Here is a 16,825-nt window from a genome sequence, read left to right as displayed (position 1 = left end):
GACACAAAACACCAAGAAAGGCACCCGCACGCAGGGTTGGGGTTCTTCCAGCCTTCTGCATACATCGACACAAGAGCAAGCTTTCCCCTCTAACTCAACTAACAAACCCACTCACCCTCAGGATGAAAGAGCACCTGCCAGGGCTTTAAGTGGGCTGGGGCAGATCCCCGACAGTCTCCCAGAAAATGTTTCTAAGACGGGGCACTCCCGGGACTCCCTAAAATCCACAGGCAGTCTCAACCTATGAGGCCGCTGGAGGTCCAGGCGTTTTTTTCTTAAGCTTGAAGCTCTCGCTCATTCGCAGGAACTTCAGGCTTTAGGCAAAAAAGCCTCGGCTTCTAGCTGCCTCACCTTTTCATTCTTAATGGTGGTGTCGGTTCCCAACAGGCATCTCTGTAACTAAGAGATGCAGAAAGAACCCTCAGGTAATCGCTGCATCTCTTAGTTATAGGTGATCCTGCAATCCTTAGTTAAAGGGTTGCCTGGTGGGGGCCGGTGCCACTATTAAGGAAGAAGAAAAGATGAGAGCTTACCTCGGCCAAGCATCCCTTTATGTAAGAGATGCAGGGATCATCACCCTCGCATCACCTCAGGTTAGAGGGTGATGATCGCTGCAAAAGGATATCTGGTTGGGGGGGGGAGGGAAGAGATGACACCTGCCTCCCGTTAAGCCATGCCCCTTTACCTAGCCACCCCCCTGATTTCATATGCCACTTAAAGCACTGCTGCCCTGAGGCAATACAAATGGCAGTAGTGTATGCTATGTAGCCTAATATAAGCGTGCATACCTGTAGCTGTCGGTGGTACTCGCCTACAAGGTGCTGCAGGATATTAGAATAGATGACGAGAGTATAGGTCTATAGACAACAAATGTACCGAGTTTAGGGTGACAGGAGTAAAGAACTGCAGGTGTGAAGAGTGCCGTCCACCAGGGGACGTGGCGGCACGTGGGCAGAGTTACCGACCTATAGGTGGCATGATCACATATGGGTGCATGTGAAAATGAGTAGAGCGGTTTGGGGTAGACTTTTACACTTCCTGGGACTCTCACCCCAGAACCTCCTCCTGCTCTCTCTCTGCCACAAACCGGACCAGATGAAGTTCACACCCTCCACCTTCGGATGCAAGAGCAGCGGACCCCCACACTTTCTCTGACACCCCACTCGATCCTTCTGGCCTCCCTTCCACGGCTCCTATGCGGCCTCACGGAGAAGTGAACAGCCCAATAGCCGACCATAAATGAAGCATAAGTGTGCATACGTTAAGTTTAAGTTTTCATTTTACAAGTACGAGCAGGACTGAAGATTGTGAAAGTGTGTGAAATGCGAGGCAGATAGAAACCCATCAAAACCACAGTCATTGCAGGGATCGGACAGAAGCATCGAGCAAAAGGAGGGGTGTAATCTCATTAGCCCAATATTAGCTGTACATGTCCAAAAACGGACCCCAAAATCAACCTTATCCAATTCACCTTGATGCTTATAAATGACCCTCTCGTGAGTCGATCATCAGACTTCCAGGCTCAGAGGGTCATCTTCTTTGCCAGCAAGCAACTGCGGAGCAGCCAGGTTCTCTTTGCGTAATTCCGACCCTCCATTAGGCGAACGTCCCCAAGAACAAGCAGGGAAGCTTTCATCGATATAGCAATTCCTCTTCGACACTCCCCTCCCTGCAGAATGCCCAGGCCTCGTTACAAAACCCGATGAAAAGGCTCAGCGTTCCTTTCTCCTGTCTGCACTTCCAGCCCAGATCCTCCTCTGACCAGGTCCAGGTCCTCACCCAGCTCCCTGGGTCACCGTCGCGAGCACAAGCCAGAACTCCGCACAAAGTCGCGGCCGGATGGGCAGCGTTCACACGCAGTTCCAACTGTGACCAGGCCGCGTTCTGATGAGACTCTAGAAGTGCACAGCTGAGCTTTGCAGCGAGAACTCCTCTCAACTGCCGATATTCCGCATAGGTGCAGTCTCGCTAATCATACTCCGTGGACAATCGGGTAAAAGCAGTGCATTAATTGTCAACAAGCAGATCTTTAACATATAAAATACCTGTCAAGAACCAGGACGACCAAAAAAGGTGTTTCCTCGATAATGCAAAAGCAGGATTCAGCCAAACAGAGTCGTCGGGGAACACAAATGGGTTTGCCTCAAGCAGCGGTGACATTTTGTGCAGAAATTCTGTAAGGGTATTCCTTTCCTGTGAATTCTTGGAGATCGTAGTGTAGAGGAGGAGCCAGGTAACCCCACCCCAACCATCTCGCCCATATTGCCTATATGTTGGCAGCCCGGATGTGAGACACGTGCGGTACCAGTGAAAATACCAATAACTAGGAGAATCCTGGAGGCAAGGTTCCCATTGAGAAAACCATACCTGTATACAAGGAAATACGATGGCCGTTTCAATGGAACCCGGAAGAAGCAGAGCAAATGAATGGTCAAGACGAATGGTGACGTCACACAGAGCAGAGCTGACGATCCTAGAAAAGATGCAAAAACTAGAGAATGCAGATATTCTATAAGGCATCAAGAAAGTATCAAGGATAAGTGACATCTTGGGATCAAGGTGAAGAAGCTTATGCAATGAAATGGATGAAGATATCAAGTCCGTTTACACGTGTACGGATGCAAAAGAAACACAAGCAGACAAAGTATTCTTGAGGCTAGCTTTATAGTGAATTGATTGTGGCATGCGCCAATATATGCATATATGCATAAAGAGTAAAAGTTGGATGTTTCCACTACGTGTTATAGCAGAGTTGGACTTTAGAGAGAAGGCCTCATTTCCAGTGTGTCGCAGTAAGAAAACACAAAAATTTAAATTGAATCTCGAAAAGGCGAGGCTGGATGAGCCATGAAGCCAAGCCAAGAAGCTACGGTCTTATCATGCTGAAGTCAATTAGTATTGGATACAAATTGTGAGAAAGAACAAAACTCCTGTTCAAAAGACACGAACAAGCAAGGATGGCGTCAGAGGTCTATTAAAAAGTAGTATTTTAAAGACAGTAAAAGTTTAAAATCATGGTCTTCGGTCATGTGGAAGGATGAAGATGGACGAGCAAAATGCTCACATCTACGCATGAGGGCAGATCGTGCCTTCACTCCCCCGATTCTCCACAGTGCAGAACACACTCAAGTGCGAGCTTCAAAGCCTAATTGCCAGCAGACCACCGAGGTGATGATAGATTGATATGCTGGGGAAAGCAGGGGTTAAGACAAACTCACCAGCACCTGCAAGTCCAATCTGCATGCTGCTAGACATAGGTGGAAAAGTACTGACCAAGGTTAGAGTGCCAATCAATTGTAGGGGACTGCGTAATTCAGGGCCCTATAGTTTGTGTAGCCAATGGGACGTCATGTATTTAGTGATGTTCATAGTGGCCATTTTGAGGGGAGGGCTTAGTTGCCTCAACTGATGTTAAGAAACCTACCCATTTTCCTCACAGTCCCATACCAGTATAGATCATATACTTAGATGTTCACTTAGAGCCTATCACAGTTGTCACTAGGTTTTTGTAGTTTGCCATGTAGGATGACGTTGGTAGTGGCGTAGATCAACGTCAATGATGATGAGTTTTTGATATACAAGCTCAGTTTTTGTATGAAACTCGTTGAGTAAGAGTATCAAGCGAATTCATCGATGTTCGTTGTGCTCCCTGTTTTAGACATTTCAAAATAAAACAGTTATCCTTTTTACCAACTAACTAGTCATTTTGATTATTGATGTATGAATAACATCTGCATCCCCATCCATCTCCAGGGTAATTTCTACACATCTTAAAGGGCTGAGGTTATTCAGTTCACTTGGTAGCAGAGAGGATGGTTTAAAAAATCCATTGACATAAGTAAACTTTGGAGATCCGGCAATATCTCACGACCTCTGCCATTTGGCTAACAGGACTTGAAGCTCCCCGTAGTTACTGGTTTAGTTTAAATTGCTAAAATCTTGCAAGTAGGGTGTGACGGGTCGCTCTGGTTTCAGACAGAATCCACTCCCACGGTCTATGAGAAGCTGAACAAATGGGAAGTTGGAGAGGCGGTAAAAGAGGCATACAAAATCGAGAGTCGGAAGACGGACATGCGAATGGTGAGTAAAAACGGAGTGAGTTGGCAAAACTGTGTATGGGTAATGAGTGACGAGAAATGATAAGGGAAAGAAGTGTAAAAGAGGGAGGTGGGATAAATATAACTTGAGAATAAGAGTGTTGAATATTGAATAGAAATTGACTTGTGTGAGGCCAAGCAATTAAGAGGTATCGTGAGGAGAGTGCCACAATAATAGAATACACCCTGTATCTGCGTTTTAAAGAACATAACAGAAGAAATCTTAACCTAAAAATCCCATAGCGAAAACAGTAGACGATGGGTTCAGTTAAAGGCGTAATTTAAAGAGGTTGATTTAAACTCTGTTGGAGTATTGATTTAGAGGGCAAGACGAGTCTTAGAGAAAAGATCGTAAGAGATAAGAGATATATGTGACCGGTTGAGTGTGTTTGTTTGTCTGTTTGTTTTATGTATTTATGTGCTGGTGATGACGTAATAGTTAAAAGTGATTGTTGAAAAAAGGAGAAGCACAAGGTTAAAAGATTGAATTGGTTGTTTGATTTCAAGTTGATGGTGTTTTTTAGCAAGATTAAATAAAACACGTGATTTAAAGGGATTGGAGCCTGTGACGATTGGTGCACGCTCATATTATATTACTTTTCTGAAACATACTGTTTTTCAAAACCTATGACAAAAGCAAACGAGTATTGGTAGTCAAGAGTTACGAGTCAAAAATTAAGGATGTTACTCCACTTGTGCACCTCTGCAAGCAATTGCCGAAATGGGTTAAGGGAACCTTAGACAAAATGTTCATGCCGTGGCCGCAAGGAGGGTCACTATCGAAGGTAGTCCTGCAGCATATGACGACATATTTGCATGCAGCATATACAGGAAAAAAGCTAAAAAAGCGACTAGCGAGCTTAGAACTTTGGAAAATGTACCAGGAGGAAAGAGATCCTATATAATATAGGATTCGATCCTTAATATATGCAAAGAGGGTGGTGAGAAGCCTTTTGCTCCCCCCCACCCCACCAGAAATAGACAGCGAAAACAAGAAAGACCATGGGTTATACCCATTGAGGGAGCTTAAGGCAACAACAGGGTATAGTAACCCGGCAAATGAGTCGCCTGCGCAAAGCATTGACGAGGGCTTGGAGAGAAATACTGAGAAAGATGTAATTCCTAAGGTCCCGAGGGACAAGGAGAGACGTGACAAGGAGAGAAGTGATCGAGCAAGCACATATTTAGATGTAGGAAGAGAAATAAAGAGATGGAAGGCAGAAAGAGATAAAGCTGAACACATGGATGGATGGTCAGATTTTGCTTGAACTCGATGGTAAAGGCATCAAGGATGTAAGACAAAGAGAAGATCTAGATGGGCAAGATAAAAAGGATAGAGAAAGGGAGGAATGATTGAAAGGAGAAGAGGCGAAAATCTAAGATAGACAAAGACAAGAGCAGTTATATCAAGATGAACAGTTGAAGAAGCAGGAAAAAGCTGAGGAGCAGAGAAAAGGAGATAATAGACAAAGGCCGATCGATGAGCGGGAAAGATTAGAAAAAAAAGAATAGAAGAGGAGGAACAGAAGTTAAGGGATAAGAGAATGCAAAGACGAAAGGATGAGAAGATACGGAGGGCAAATGAAAGAAGGGATATGAAGAAAAAGCAGGAAGACAGGGTAAGGGAGGGAGCAAGAATGCGTAGAGAGCTTGATGATGACGACATAGAATGAAAAAGAAGGCAAAGAGCACGCAATCTCGCCTGGAGAAGGAGGTAAGGAATCCCGTTCCAGAAGTAGCATGGGAGGACATGGAGGAGTTCTTCCTGGAATATGAGTCATTACCAGGCCCGTCTCAGGTAAATCTAGAGGACGAGTTTGACTCTAGAAGCATTGGGGAAACAATTGGTAAAGTTTATCATGACATGAGAACCCAGAAAGAATTGAAAGGGAAGGGAAAAAATTATCGACTTGAGAGTACATAGCTGTATGACATAGAGGGAGCCTCATGTAGTACGAGGCCCAAGGAGTTGTCTCTAGATATACTGACCCTACACAGAGATGAAGAGGAGAGAAGTTATACGAGTTGGGCACCGGAAATGTCAGATGAAGACAGAGACACCTTCTGTGTAGAAGAGAGGGGTGACGTATGTGGTCCTGAGGGTTGTTTTACAATGGATAAGGAAGTCCGATGGTCAGATTTAGACATACCTATACCTCGGTCGTCAAAATCATTGACACAGTCAGATCAACCTAAACGCCAACCTCATGTTGAGAAATGGGGGGAGTCGCTACCCTATGTGAGCAGTTTAAGGTCGCTGCCAGGAAGAAGACGGTGCAGAAATATTGTCCCAGCCTTGAATAGACAGATGATGAGAGTGAGTTTGGGGTTTCACAGTTTCCCTTGCTAGAGAAACGGGGAGCTAGACCACAGTATATACCTTAGCCCCAAATGGACGAGGATAATTTAAGGTGTAAACTTCTGAGTTTAACTTCTGGTGCTGGGAAATGGATAGATGAATTAGAAAAGATGACAGGAGGAAATACATTGGCTATAGGGGACATTAAGGGTCTCCTGATTTCCATCCTTGGAGAGAGAGCTGATGACGTTTGGTCTAGGGCAGGGTATGCTGGTATTACTATGGTTAACACTGCTCATGACGGAGCACCGTTTAATAACTGCAGAGTTGCTGTCTGCAAAGTGCTTAGAGTACTGTATCCAGACACGTCCGATATGGGAGCTATAATGACAAAAAAGATGCAGGAAAAGGAAGAACTGCTTCATTACATTCAGAATTTATAAGAGCAGTGGAGCTTGTAGACACGAGAAGCTTGGGAAAAATCTATACATGTGTTCTATCATATGCTGTGCCAAGGGCTGCCAGACCCGGTACAGAAGCAGCTCAAGAAGTTAGTGGGTATGGAGGCAAAACCGTGGTCAGAAATTCAGCTGACCATCGCACATTATTGCAGACTCTTGCAAGAAAAGAATCTCAAAAAGATGATATCTGAAAAGGCGAAGAGGCAAAGTTAGTGCAAAAAGTTATCTAAGTATGTTATTGAAGGAGCAATGATAACTAGTGGAGAGAGATCAAATTCACAGCAGGTAACAAACATGCCGCAGGGGAATAACCAAAAGCAGTTTGATCAAGGTAATAATGGGTTTGCTCTACGAGCAAGAGGAGGATTTTGAGGTAGACATTTTCCATATAATCAAGGGAATTGGCTGAATAGCAATCAAGGTAGGTTTCAAAATATGCAGAATGACAACCAAGATATGCAGGATGGGCAGAATAGGAATATTCCGCCTCCTGTATGTTGGGCATGTGGAATGACAGGGCATTTAGCTTGTATGTGTAGAAGTCAAGGGTTTGTGCAGAATGGTACATTTTCAAGAGGGGGAATTTCAAACCCGCCTGCATATTCACAGCAGAGTGGAGATGGGTTGGCTCAGAATCAAACAGTGCAACAGACACAGGCACCGAGAATGCAGCAAGATTTGCAACCACAGCAAGCAGCAGTGAATCTGCCGCAAGGGCAGTCGCAGCATTCCCCTATACAGATACAGAAAAGCACAAGTATGGGGCAGTTAATGACTCCTAGGATAGGGGGTGTCACTATAGAGGAAGGGAATCCTTTTACAGGTACAGGAATGAGGCTGTACACACAATAGGATAGCTAACTGGGAGACTTGATGTGTTCAATACTATCCGTGATGCCAAATCCTCACCAGGAACCGAGGGTAGACGTCAGTATAGGAGGCAAACGTTTTTCATTTTTAGTAGTCACGGTTGTAACAGACTCGTGTATAAAGGAGCGAAAATGTTCAATGTCTGGCAATGCCATGAATACTCAAGATTTCACAGGAGCTACAAGCAGAGTTCCTTTTACTAAAGACTTACCAGTCTCTATAGGAGAATGTGACATGTCGGTGCCACTGCTGTATTCAAGACAGACACCTGTCAATATATTAGGTCGAGATCTAATGACTAAGTTGAATATGAGAATTTCATTTACTGATAAAGGTATAGTGTGTTCAACACCAAGAATACATTATTTAAACGTGAGCAAATTCATGATGGCGTTTGCAGGACAAATGACCATGCGAGCAGTTCCGTTGGAACCTGAAGTTTTTCATTATGGGGTACGCATTTTGTTGACATGGCCACCAGGCAGAACTATGAGAATACCTGATGAGTTTCCATTTAGACCAAAGATACCTATGGATGAAGAGGAAGGGCAAATCTTTCCCTTAGAACTACAAGCAGCCATAGTGCGAGGAGAAATGGCTTTGCTTGATGGAAATCTTTATGAAGGAAGACAATGGTGCTCAGTAATCGCCATTGGGGAACGATACAGATTAACTGACATCACTGATGAAGATCTGTTTAGAGATCATCCATCTGATGACGGAGTAGTGTTTGAAATGAGCATTACTTATTGGGTACGAGCTATCTAACGAGAGGTTCCTCAAAAAATGATGATAGCGCAAAAATGCCCAGAGTATTTTGCGTAAGACATGGCAAAGGTACCAGCTTCATTATGGACGACAGGCCCTATGATGTAGGCATATTGAAGGGGGTTGGAGAAGTAAATATTAAATTGAAGAAAGAAGCAATTTTTTACCTCGAGCACGACAATATCCTATGTCTCGAGAGGCAGATAAAGATATTTTTAAGACGATTTCTGCCATGATGGATCAAGGCATCTTGGTGACGTCAGAGTCACTGTGTAATATGTCAGTGTGCCCTATCAAAAAATCTAAGGGGGTCATGGAGGCTAATTCAAGATTTATGCCTGATTAACCAGATTGTAGAGGCTGAGTTCCTCTAGTTCCTAATCCTGCTACAATCTTATGTAACATACCTGTTGAAGCACGAGATTTTACTGTGATTGATTTGAAAAATGCGTTTTTCTCAATCCGCTTACACAAAGACTCGCAGGATGTGCCGTCATTTATGTTCAGACAGACTAAGTTAAAAAGCATGAGATTACCTCAAGGGTATTGTGAGTCTCCATCGATTTTCAATAGAGTTCTCCAGATGTATTTAAGCAATATTGATCTGGAAAGTGTGTTACAATACGTAGATGACATTCTACTTTGCAGCACTTCAGAGGAAGGGTGCAGACGTGATTCTATTCAGCTGATGATTACACTCGCTGAAAAAGGATATAGGGTTGACAAAGAGAAGTTACAATATTGTCAACAGGAAGTGTTGTACATAGGTCAGTTGATTTCACATGAAGGAAAAAAAGGTTACTCCTGAGAGAGCTGAAGCTATCTTGAAAACCACGAAGCCATACATGATAAAGCACATGCAGAGATTTTTGGGATTATGTAACTAGGTCAGAGCATGGGTCTTTGCCTATAGCTCATTTACAAGGCCTTTATTACAAGCTCTAAAGAAGCACAGGCAACGCAAGAGAAAATTGTTTGGACTGAGGAGATGGAAGAAGGGTTTGAGGAATTGAAAAAGGCAATTTGTACAACTCCAATTTTAGGAATTCCCAATTATGCTGAGGAATTATTTTTGTTTTCACATACAGATGGTACTGTTATGACAGCAGTCCTTACACATAGAACCACATTGGGGTACAGGCCCCTTGCATATTACAGTGGGATTTTAGACCCAGTAATGAGGGGTCATTTTTCATGTGAACAATTTTTGGCAGCCGCCGCGTTCGCCATTGAGAAGGCTGCATGTATAGTGATTAGATGCTCTACGACGTTGTTTGTTGAGCATACATTATTTGCCATCTTGGAGAAACCTAAAGGGACCTTGACTTCTTAAAGGACTTCTGCCTATGAAGTAGTCATATCAAATCTGGCGATTAAAATTGTGTGATGCAAATTAGTGAATCCTGCCATGTTTGTAGCTGAACCACTGGCAGAGAATGAGCATGCACATGACTGTTCGGACTATGAAGAGTTCTATGATGAAATCCTTAGGATAAAAGAAAATGCTTTGACAGGGGGAGAAATTGTTTTTATTGATGCTTCTTCAAGGATCGATCAAAATGATGGGCAGAGATATACAGGTGCCGCTGTGGTAAAACACACAGCCAATGGGCAGCTTCAAACATTGGTAAGTGCACGACTGCCATCTCACTATTCAGCACAGGCTGCAGAGTTAGTGGCGCTGATAGTCACGCTTGAGAACCATGCAGACCAGGAATTAATGGTGTACAGTGACTCTGCCTATGTGACGTCGACAGTGCATGCAGGGCTAGCACGTTGGAAAAGGAGGGGTTACCTCCGAGCAGATGGCATTCCAGTGCAACATGCCACCTCATTGGACAGGCTTATTAAGGCACTACAACTCCCAGTAGCCATCGCAGTCGTTAAATGCACAGCTTACACTAAAAAGCCAGATTTTATCTCACACGGAAATCAAGCAGCAGACGATGAAGCCAAACGCGTTGCATGTTCAGACGATATTATGTTATTTGATACGCCTAATGTAAATGAAAAATATGGTGGTGATGATAAGTGTGTCTGAATCCTATAGTAATCTTTCAAAGACACAATTAATAGAAGTTCCGGGAAAAGCACCCCAAGATGAGAAAGATGTATGGACACGACGGGGGTGTTCTTTAAACCTCTCTAAAGCATTGTGATGACAAGACAGCACTGGTAAACCAGTAATGCCTGTAGCCTTATTAAGGGTGGCGCTTGAACAGCTACAATACCCTACACACACAACTAGGGAAAACCTCGTTAGAACTATTGCAGAAGATTGGTTTGTACCAAATTTGTTAGAACACGTTGCATTCTATGTAGTGAATTGCATCGTTTGTCAAAAGTTCACCGCTGGGCACACTCTGCGCACAGTTAGAGGAGTTATCCCGAGACCCAATGGCCTCTTTTAGCATTTGCATATCAACTATGTCGATATGCTGCAAGTATGTAATGGGTATGGATACATGATTGTAGCAGTCTGTCCCTTTTCACGATGGATTGAGGCTGGTCCATGTACACACCCAGATTACACCTGTCCAGCAAAATATTTAGTGCGAGAAGTATTTCTTAGATGGGGAATATGTGAAGTATTAAGATCAGATAATGGCCCTCATTTTGTTAACACAGTCTTTGAGCAGATAGCTTTATTGCTTGGTATAAAGCGCACGTTTCTCCGGCTTATCATTCACAAGGAAATGGGATCAGTGAGAGGCTCAATGGCTTGCTTAAAGAAAGAATAGCCAAGCTGAAATGTACCTTGAAGAAAGGGTGGTTGCATTGCCTACCACTTGCATTATATGCATTGAGGAATCAACCAGGTTCGGACCACCATCTCACCCCCCATGAAATAGTGACAGGGAGGCAAATGTGGACACGCCTCACACCTCCACCCAGAGTTAGAAGTGATGCCCAGCCAACGTCGGAACTGTTAGGAATGGAGCTACGTGACTATCTTACTTGTATGACCTCAAGTATCTCTGTCATTTCAGATAAGCTACGGCGAAAAGGGTGTGGGGCAGTAAAAAACACAGAAGGAGATGCTTCAACAAGTAGATTTCAAGATCTATGAGTTCCTAAAGTGTTACCCGGAGATGCGATCCTAATCCGCAACCATACAAGAAAGAAGTGGGACGAGCCCCGCTTCAACTGTCCTTTTATCGTGGAAGACGTCACACCATCTGCAGTCAGAGTGCAGGGCAGACGTGCTTGGACTTTTCTAGGAGATGTAAAGATTTATGCTGGAGAGACCCCACCATCCCCGCACACTTCAGAAGCAAGCATCGGGGAAGAACCTCAGCACGTGCAGACTGGATCTATGACAAGGAAGAAGGACGCTGAAGCTGTCGAGTAAAGACGAAGAGTTCATTGAACTGAGCTTATTTCGAATTCTCTTTTCAGGCATTTGGGTGAAGAGTTAAGGGAAGATATCTGTTCTTGAGCCACAGGGATTTGTGACATTGGACTGAGGTATGCTTAAGCCTTGATAAGAAGAAAAATAGGCCAGATCTTCATTTCATTTTCGACAATTGGAAAAGGGGACAGTACTCCGATTCCTTTCTCACCGAGTTCCTGTTTGGATTTGCTCATGGTAGAACCCAATGACAATGTTTCATGGATCATATTTGAAGTTTTTCTTTTTCTGTTGCGCACATATCATGCAATTGTGGGGAGAACTACTAGCATTCACGTTTTCCTGCAAGATCCTAAGAATGGTCTGATCGTAAGGAGATTGCTCACAGCAATTATTGAGCAGGTTTTGCAGCATCCTGAGTACAGTGGGGAAAGTGCAAATACCCCTATCAGCTGACAATGCGCACAGACTGGTCAGTTTGGTCTTTTACTACCCGATTGAAGAATGCCCACAGCTTGTTAATAGACGCACAGATGTGCACACCTTTCTAAGGGACCGGGGAAATAATGCAGCATTGAATGAGATTTTGAGAGACAATATATTTCAAGTAAATGCTTATTCCCAGAGAACTCGGAGATCTGAGTGAGGCTTTCCTTCGAGGGACAGATAGAGCGATTGCTGGCTAAAAAAAAACCTTGTTTCATGCTGAAAGAAAGTCATCATGTCGTCTAGTGAAAGGACAATTCGAGGGGTCCACTGGGAATTTGTGCTCATCGTCCTATACGTAATCAGTGGATCAAAAAGTGTTTTCAAGTGAGATCAGCAGTTTCCGGAAGCAGGGCATAATGGTGCCATATTAAAGTTTCATTTGTCCTTCCTTAGGCAATAAAAATGGGCAGCATTAGTAGCAATATCATCATGCCAGATCCAGAGAGACATCCACGTTGTGTGAAAAATTGATGCTGTACACTTTCGTATCTCTGTGTTATTTATGCTTGCATTCTGTTTATAATAATACTGCTTTAACTCACTGTGCGAACAGCCTATTACATAGATGTGAATGGAGGAAAAACTCCTGAGAACCTTCCTAAGCAGAAGGAAGGTATAAATGTGGCAACTACTAGGCAGACAAGACCCTATGTAGTTATCCCTTTTCCAAAGAATGATGAAGAGTTACCTAAGTCTGAGGTGAATGTCCCTAATAGTCAGTCACATGCTAGAAATGTCTTAGAGATTATTATTAGACACCAGAGACAGGCTTTACAAGGGAAACAAAAGAAATGGGTGTTGAAAGGTGAACCTATACAGAAAGTTCATGTAACCACACCCAGTCTACTGACAAATGTGCCTATGATTGGTCCAGTTAGATATTGCTGATATGCTGTATGAGATAATCATGGCAGATCATAAGAGAAGGATAAGACCTAAGAGGGATTTCGGGGAAGATGATTTTGAGCTAAATGATTGTCTGGATAGTACAGCACATTTGGGAAACAACATATGGTATCAACATATGAGGGAAGTGGGAAGAAGAACCTCAAAGGAGGAATGCTTTGTATGTGCACTCCTACCTTATAGTATGGTGAAGTCTAAGATTTTCATATCTATTGAAATAGACGTCCAGACAGCACATTGTCCTTCTCACATAGCACTTTGCCGAACAAGAGGCCAGTTTATGGGCCAAGATGCTTATCTCAAATGGGCAACTGAATGGACAGGTCCAGATGAAGATGATTATGTGCAAGACACAAAGAAATGAAACAGAGAACACACTAAGAATCATGTGATCTGATACGAGAAATCTGGAGTGAAAGGCACTAGAATCAGATGGGAAGTAAACAGAAGACTGGAGAGTCCAGGACAATCTGCAGAAGAAATTTGTAGATGGAAGAACAGAGGCCAAATGCAGATCTGGGAATCAGTACTATCACCAGATGCATGGGAAGAAGGAGTGGTCATCTACAGAGCCTGGGTGGTCATTGGTTTCTACAAACCAACCATTGACATAGTGCAGAATGGTTGTAAGCCACTATGGCCAAGACTTGCTAAACTTCTGACCTGGGTCGAAGACAGAGGAGGTCTCTTGCAGATAGTGCCTTTGGAAAGTGCAAAGCTGTACTTCAGAAATAATGGCACAAGAAAAGGTGGAGAGAATCAGAACTGTGGTCGAATCTTTGATGTACCAGGAATGATACTTGGAACAGCAGTAATCATGAATCACTATTGGGCTTGTGGATCTAAAGCATCTATGAGGCTACCCAAGGATTGGGGAGGACGATGCTCACTAGTGAATGTTCATGTTCCGGCATTGGTGATTCCGAAAAGTGACTTAAACCTTGACAGTTTTACAAAAACAGATGCTCACCTCAGAACTAACAGATCTGTGGAGCTGATAAAAAGAATAAAGAGGGAGAACTATTTCTCAGCAAAATCTATAGAGGCTTTTGATGCTATTCCCTATTTAGCCAGACAGCTTCAGTGTTTTCGTTGATCTTCACGCCTAGTGTCCAGGTTGGAGCAAATACCAAATGGCTGCAGATTACAAGATGGGAATTGCTACAGAAAATCAACACTACCATAAAGGGATTCAATGCTATCAGAGAAGAGTTGAGAGCCATGCGACTGATGACCCTCCAGAACAGATATGTCTTAGACATGAGCACAGCTATGGATGGAGGTATTTGTGCAAAAATCGAAGAATCATTTATTTATTTATTTATTCATTTGTATAACGCACTTACAGCCCAGAGGCATTGAAGCGCTGTTACATGAGATTTTGTAAGATGTTTTGATTAAGTGGTTCACATGCAACCATGAGGTCTCTTTGTTACAAGCAAATGGTACATTGGTAATAGATAACTACATATAGTTCAGGTGAGTTTAAAAGATACATACAGCGATGCAATCATTATTACATAGTTATCATTCACAGAATTCAAACAGAAAGCTTGGTTTTAATTGCTTTGCGGAATGCTTGGTGAGACTTAATCATTCTTAGGTGTGTGGGAAGGGCATTCCAATGGGAGGCGGCCATTGTGGGAAAACTAGAGCCCCCAGCGGGGACTCTTCTTGTCTTGGGAGTGAGAATCATGTTGGAGTAACCCTTCCTAAGAGGTCTTGTGGCGGTGTATTTTACAATTCTTTGAACAAGGTACGGGGGTGCAAGATTATGGAGGCATTTATGTGCGAGGGGGAGGGTTCTTACTTTGGACATGTGGTCTTTCCTTGACGTTCCGGTGGCTGCCCTAAGGGCGTTGTTTTGAACAATTGGCGTTTGGCCAGGTTTTTGCAGAAGGTCCCTACGAGGAGGGCATTGCAATAGTCAAGCCTTGATCCATTTATTGCCCGGGTAATGGTGAGGCAATTTTTGCGTGAATCATGTTGCACATTCACACCTTGTGATGATGATGAGAATGGAACCTTGACGGAGGCCATAGGTATGTTGACAAAACTCCACGGCCAGATGATCGACGAAGTAGAAGACATTACTGATGACATCTGGTTTGGATCACTCTTCTCTTGGGTTCCACAATGAATGGCAGAAATGTTTAAGTTTATTGGAGCCCTGATACTAATGCTATTGCTTGGATTTTGTGTGATCAAGATAATAATCTCCCAATGTAAGAAAACAGCCAAGAAAGCCATGGGGATGAAGATTATGATCAATATTGAACAGGATGGAAGGACAGAGATTTGACAGATGAAAAAATCAGAGACTTTGCGAAGGCTAGTATCCATGCACCTGAGGGAACAAAGTTCCTGTATCCAAAGAATCATAAGAAGTATGTGGGTAGATGGGTCTACTGTAGTCCCAATGGACAGTGCAGCCTCATGACATGGAACAAAGATGAGCATGTGAAGTCAGCAGGATGCCTGAACGGGGTCGTAAAGATATGGATCCCAAAGAAGTTCTTCTTCAGACCAAGATGCCTGGATGTGAAGGATGATGAGAGAGTGGTCAATAAATCGCCCAGAGGTGGGAGTGTAGAGGAGGACCCAAGTACCCCCACCTCAACCACCGCACCCATATTGCCTATATGTTGGGAGCACGGATGTGGGACATGTGCGGTACCAGTGAAAATACCAATACCTAGGAGAATCCTGGGGGCAAGGTTCCCATTGAGAAAACCATACCTGCATACAAGGAAATATGATGGCCGTTTGAATGATATCCAGGAAGAAGCAGAGCAAATGAATGGTCAAGACAAATGGTGACGTCACACAGAGCAGAGCTGATGTGCCTAGAAATGATGCAGAGACTAGAGAATGCAGATATTCTATAAGGCATCAAGAAAGTATCAAGGATATGTGACATCTTGGGATCAAGGTGAAGAAGCTTATGCCATAAAATGGATGAAGACATCAAGTCAGTTTACACGTGTACAGATGCAAAAGAAATGCAAGCAGACAAAATATTCTTGAGGCTGGCTTTATAGTGAATAGATTGCGGCCGGCATGCACCAATATATACATATATAAAGAGTAAAAGATGGATGTTTCCACTACGTGTTATAGCAGAGTTGGACTTTCGAGAGAAGGCCTCATTTCCAGTGTGTCGCAGTAAGAAATCACATGAATTAAAAGTGAATCTCGAAAAGGTGAGGCTGGATAAGCCATGAAGCCAAGCCAAGAAGCTAAGGTCTTATCAGGCTGAAGTCAACTAGCATTGGATACAAATTGTGGGAAAGAACAAAATTCCTATTCAAAAGATACGAACAAGCAAGGAAGGGGTCAGAGGTCTATTAAAAAATTGTATTTTAAAGACAGTGAAAGCTTAAAATCATGTCTTCAGTCACATGGAAGGATGAAGTTGGACGAGCAAGATGCTCATACCTACGTATGAGGGCAGAGCGTGCCTTCACTCCTCTGATTCTCTACAGTACAGAACAAACTCAAGGCCGAGCTTTAAAGCCTAATTGCCAGCAGACCACTGAGGTGATGATAGATTGATATGCTAATTGGTGGGAAGCTGGGGTTA

The 16,825-nt window shown here is 43.4% G+C and overlaps 1 protein-coding gene across 1 annotated transcript in view; it reads right to left on the bottom strand.

Annotated features, from left to right (window-relative positions):
• Positions 1–16,825, bottom strand: part of TREH (trehalase) — a 122,402-nt gene that overhangs the window by 45,564 nt on the left and 60,013 nt on the right. The gene's annotated exons all lie outside the window — the stretch shown is intronic.

This window comes from Ambystoma mexicanum, chromosome 9 (assembly GCF_040938575.1).
Source record: "Ambystoma mexicanum isolate Mex_15411 chromosome 9, UKY_AmexF1_1, whole genome shotgun sequence".
NCBI classification, from domain to species: Eukaryota; Metazoa; Chordata; class Amphibia; order Caudata; family Ambystomatidae; genus Ambystoma; species Ambystoma mexicanum.
This window is presented reverse-complemented; position numbering and strand designations above follow the sequence as displayed.